Source organism: Dipodomys ordii, unplaced genomic scaffold (assembly GCF_000151885.1).
Source record: "Dipodomys ordii isolate 6190 unplaced genomic scaffold, Dord_2.0 Scaffold69, whole genome shotgun sequence".
Lineage (NCBI taxonomy): Eukaryota > Metazoa > Chordata > Mammalia > Rodentia > Heteromyidae > Dipodomys > Dipodomys ordii.
Window position 1 is genome coordinate 3,194,541 of NW_012267285.1, and position 5,298 is coordinate 3,199,838.

Sequence of the window (5,298 nt, forward strand, 5' to 3'; positions counted from 1 at the left end):
CGCCCCCGTCCGGCCCCGCCCCCGTCCGGCCCCGCCCCCGTCCGGCCCCGCCCCCGTCCGGCGGGTTCAGCTGCTGTGGCTGCTCTGGTCGCAGCTGGCGGTATTTGAACCCCGTGAAGATGACCCGACTCCCCGGGAGCCTGTCTGTCTCTCTACCTATCTGTCTGTCGGTCTGCCTGTCTGTCTGTCTGTCTATCTATCAATCTATCTGTCTATCAGTCTATCAATCTATCTGTCTGTCTGTCTCTCTCTCTCCCTCCATCTATCTGTTTTTTATAACGACAGCCAAGTAGTTGCAACAGATACGAGGTGAACAGTAAAGCCCCACGTGTTTACTCTCTGTGCTCAGATTATTGAGACGGATTCATAAATGAGTGATGCTCTTGGTAAACATGTAAGAGATGGAGCTGCGGACAGAAATCCAAAGGCCAGCTTCCGTTCCCAGGGCACCTAGAAATCAGCCAGCAGCCAGGGATGCTATTATGAGACGTAACCAGGGGTCAACAAGGGGTGAGGCCCAGGCAAACATCAGGCAGGAGGCGGCGAGGCTGGAAGTGGGGGGAGGCCGTATTTGATATTCCGAGTGTGGTCCTCCCCGGAGACCCGCTGTAATTGGATTTCGATCCATATTTCTACCCCGGAGTCATTTGAGTGACTGGTCTGCTTGGCCTTGTGGTCAGGGGATATCTTAATGACCGAGATCCTCTAAGCAATGTTCGCAGACTGACTTGTCTGTGATTTGAGATTCCTGCACACTCGCCCCACAGCTACGGTGAATGTCCTCCAGCCATGCGAGCGTCTTACCTGGCTTTCCTGGGGGATGGTCCAGCGTCTTGATGAAGCGTTGTGAACCCAAAGGCACTCAAATCAAATCCCCTACCCCTCGCTCAGTGACACAACCTTGGCGGCAGAGCGGAGAGTGGGGGGCCGGGGAGGCGGCGGGGGGAGTCTCTGCACAAACTCTGGGCCTCAGTTTCTTCAGCTGGGACAGTGTATACAATTGAAGCAACCCTTGTAGGATTGTGGTGAAAAGCAAATGAACTAATGCCCGAGGATGTTCCGAATATGAAGTACTGGGTGCAAAGGACAGTTCTTCAGGGGTTGTTCGTTGCTTCCAGTAACAGCAAGAGGGTCGGACTTAATTCTAGAACAGAAAAGCGAGGGCTTTGTAAAGGAACAAGTGTGTGGCTTCCCCCCAACCCTGCCACAGCTCTTGGAGAGCCCAGGAATGGCTGTGACTTTTCATTTTCCATGCTGTGTCTTCCTGGGTCAGCAGTCATCCGGGGCAGGAGGCAGGGATGGATCTCCACGGGAGGCTGCTGGGGGATCCGGGCTTCACTGGGACCCGGCGGCCGTTGGCAGTGACCTCTGCCTGTAGGTTTGGAGGCCATGTCTATGGCCACCCCTCCTTCACACATCTGTGAGTTCTGGCACACACACTGCCCAGCACCAGGCCCCGTCTTCTCTGCAATATGGAGATAATCACATTTAATGTTCCTGACTGTTGTCTGGCTGAAAGGCCTCTGGAAACAACTTCAGTGTGTTGATATCGTTGTCAAATATGCAGCTTTCAAGGTAGGGGAGGGTCTGAGCTCGCACCGGTCAGCCTAGCTGAGATCTGAGGATCACGGTTCAAAGCCAGCCCAGGCAGGAAAGTCCGTGAGACTCTGACCTACTCAAAAACAAAGGCAGAAGTGGAGCATTGGCTCAAGCCGTAGAGTGCCAGCCCTGAGCATAAAAAGAAAAAAAATACCAACAACTCAGGGACGGTGCCCAGGCCCTAAATTCAAGTCTCAGGACCACCATTAAAAACAATAACAACAACAACAATAATAGTAAAAGCAGGATCTGGGAGCCTGGAAGAGGCGGCTGCTTGCTGTCCCGATGGGCAACGTCTGCGGTAGCACTGTGTTCTCTCCCTTGAGGTCATTTGATGATGTACTGCTGCCTCTTGGGGGCTTCTGGCGTGAATAGATTCGCTAAGAACGATGTGAACTGTCAGAAAGGCTGACATCCCTATTTTAACCCAAGTTCAGTCTAAGCTGGGAGACTTGGGTTTGTTTGTTTGTTAGTTTTTACCACTCATGGGGCTGGAACTCAGGGCCCGGGCGCTGTCCCTGAGCTCTCTCACTCAAAGCCAGCGCTCTGCCACGTTGAGCCACAGCGCCACTTTGTTTCTGGGCTTTGGGATCAGACAGAGGTGAATTAATCACATTTCAAAATCAACAAGAGGCTGCCCGCCTGGATTTTGACAAGGTGCATCGTTAAGCGCTGCCTATAGATTTTTCCAGAGAACGGGAGGTAGCCTGGCTGCCTACGTTGATCTGATTCCCTGGGCGAGTGCTCTACCTGAGCCACAGTGCCACTTCCAGCTTTTTCTGTGTAGGTGGTCTCGAGGAATTGAACCCAAGGCTTCATGCGTGCTAGGCGAGCACTGTACCACGGAGCCACCTTCCCAGGCCCTGAACATTTCTTTTTTTGCAGTGTCTTAGAGTATAAAATCCACGCTGAGCTCCACCACACTGCTGGCCAGAGTTTGGTCTAAACCGGGAGCCCGAAAACAAGCCCAGTCCGGACAGGCAGCCCTTGCCGACCTCTGTTCCGACACTGACTGTGACTCGATTCCAAAACACCAGTGTGGCTGGTGGCTCACGCATGTCATCCCAGCCGCTCAGGAGGCTGAGATTGGAGGATCGTGGTTCAAAGCCAGCCCAGGCAGAAAGAATGAGGAGACTTAATTATTTCCAATTAACCACCAAACAAGCTGAAAACGGAGCTTTGGCTCAAGCGGTAGAGTGTTAGCCTTTAGTTTAAAAGCAAAGGGAGGGTGCCCAGGCTGGAAGTCAAGCCCAGCCCGGGTTCTGCAGAGTTATGGAGCTAATTTGGGCCACGCTGGGTCCCAGAACCTGGGGATGAAGGGGGACAGGGTGCCATCTGCCCTGTCCAGAGCTGCGCCCAGCACCTGGGGGGGGGCAGTGTCAGTGGTGGGAAGGAGAATCCTCCTAAACCCAGCCCACACTTACCTAACAGAAACTTCCACTCCACACCGGGGTGACTGCGGGGTGTGTGGGGCACACGCAACTTCACAGAGCAGCGGCCCGCACAAGGCGTCGGCCGTCTGTCCCCAGAAGAAAGATGAGTGCTGAGACCCTAATCACTAATAGTCCACTCGCCTCTCCTCCCTCCTTCCCACCCTCCTTCCTTCCCTCCCTCCCTCCTTCCTTCCCTCACTCCTTCCTTCCTTCCCTCCCTCCCTCTTTCCCTCCCTCACTCCCTCTTTCCCTCCCTCCCTCCTTCCCTCCCTCCCTCCTTCCTTCCCTCCCTCCCTCCTTCCCTCCCTCATTCCTTCCCTCCCTCTTTCCCTCCCTCCCTCCTTTCCTCCCTCCCTCTCTCCCTCTTTCCTTCCTTCCTTCCTTCTTTCTCCTTCCCTTCCTGTCCCTTTCTTCCTTCCTTCTCTCCTTCTTTCCTTCCTTCCCTCCCTCCCTCCTTCCTTCCTCCCTTTCTTTATCTCCTTTTTTCCTTCCTTCCTTCCTTCTCTCCCTCTCTTCCTTCCCTTCTTCCCTCCCTCCCTCCTTTCCTTTCTTCCTTCCCTCCCTCCCTCCCTCCTTTCCTTTCTTCCTTCCCTCCCTCCCTCCCTCCTTCCTCCCTTTCTTACTTCTTTATCTCCTTTTTTCCTTCCTTCCTTCCTTCTCTCCCTCTCTTTCTTCCTTCCCTCCCTCCCTCCCTCCTTTCCTTTCTTCCTTCCCTCCCTCCCTCCCTCCTTCCTCCCTTTCTTACTTCTTTATCTCCTTTTTTCCTTCCTTCCTTCCTTCTCTCCCTCTCTTTCTTCCTTCCCTTCTTCCCTCCCTCCCTCCTTTCCTTCCCTCCCTCCCTCCCTCCTTCCCTCCTCCCTTTCTCACTTCTGTCCCCGGGGCTTCTCGAGGGAGGGCAGGAGAAGGGGTCCCCGCACCAGCCCGAGGAGCCTGCATGCATCAGAAGCCACGGTGCTCATCCACGGCACCCGCACCTCACACCGCGTCACGTTCGTTTACTATAAAGTCAACCTGTTGGTGGCACGAAGTTCAACGGTGGCATTTGGAGAGTTGTGCAGCCGTCACCCCAGTGTGCTCTGGAACCCCCAAAGTGAATCCCGTGACCCCCAAGAAATGGTTCCCTGTGTTCCCTTCCACCCCAGCCACTGTCAGACCCCGTCTCTGTGGATTGACGCGGCTGAGTCGCTCAGGTGCGCGGAAGGCTCCGTGTGTTCACTGCGTGAATTCTTGTCCCAAGATGAGTCTCTGAGCTGTAGAGGAGACATTAAATAAATAAATAAACAAGCAAACCCAGCACGCCAAGCGGGCCCAATAATCCCGCGTTCCAGCTAAGCCGTGACACTGAGAAAGCTCTGACCTCTTTTCTTGGAATCAATTACACTCACCTTCTTCACATTTACATCAGCTGAAGGACCAGCGTCGAGAGAAAATCTTGCTCAATGGAGATTTTTTTTCCTTTCTGCTTTTAATTTCTTTTCTTGCAAACCAAGAACATCACAGATTATTTTGCCAAAAAAATTTTAGTATTTTCTGAGGCAAAACTCACAAGCTGTCTTTTTGCAGGCTGTGATGATCTCCTGTGTCCTGTCCCCCTGTCCGGGGGCCTGTGTCCTGACCCTGGGGCCTAGGGCCAGCCCCCCTGTCCTGGGCCCGCCCCCCTGTCCTGGGGCCTGTCCCCCTGTCCTGGGCCCGTCCACCTGTCCTGGGCCCGTCCACCTGTCCTGGACCTGTCCCCCTGTCCTTGGCCCGCCCCCCTGTCCAGGGGCCGTCCCCCTGTCCTGGGCCCGTCCACCTGTCCTGGACCTGTCCCCCTGTCCTAGGCCCATCCTCCTGTCCTGGGGCCCACCCCCCTGTCCTGGGCCTGGCCCCCCAGGGTGCTTGTGGTGTTGCTGAGGTCTTTGCTGCTCATCTTTCTGGAGTGAGCAGGATCCATCCTTGGGGCAGGAGTTCCACGCAGCTGAGCTTGAGCTCAGGGCAGGGGCCGAGGCGGGAATGGCGGGAGAGAGTGGGAGGGGGGGGGTTCTGGTGCCCGCCCCATCCCCAGACAGAGGTGATTTGCTGCGGCCTCTCGCAGGGCAGAGTTGCTGCCGGAAGGCGCCTGTGCCCTGGGAGGGGACCCGAGAGGCCGAGGCCATCTCCCAGCTCCCGGGGTGGGTGCTGAGAACACATTGTTCTGCTGCTACAAAGGGAGGCTCAGCAGCCTGGGCAGCTCCTGGCAGGCCACCTCCCCCCTCCTCCTCCCCCTCCTCCCCTTCCTCCCCCTCTT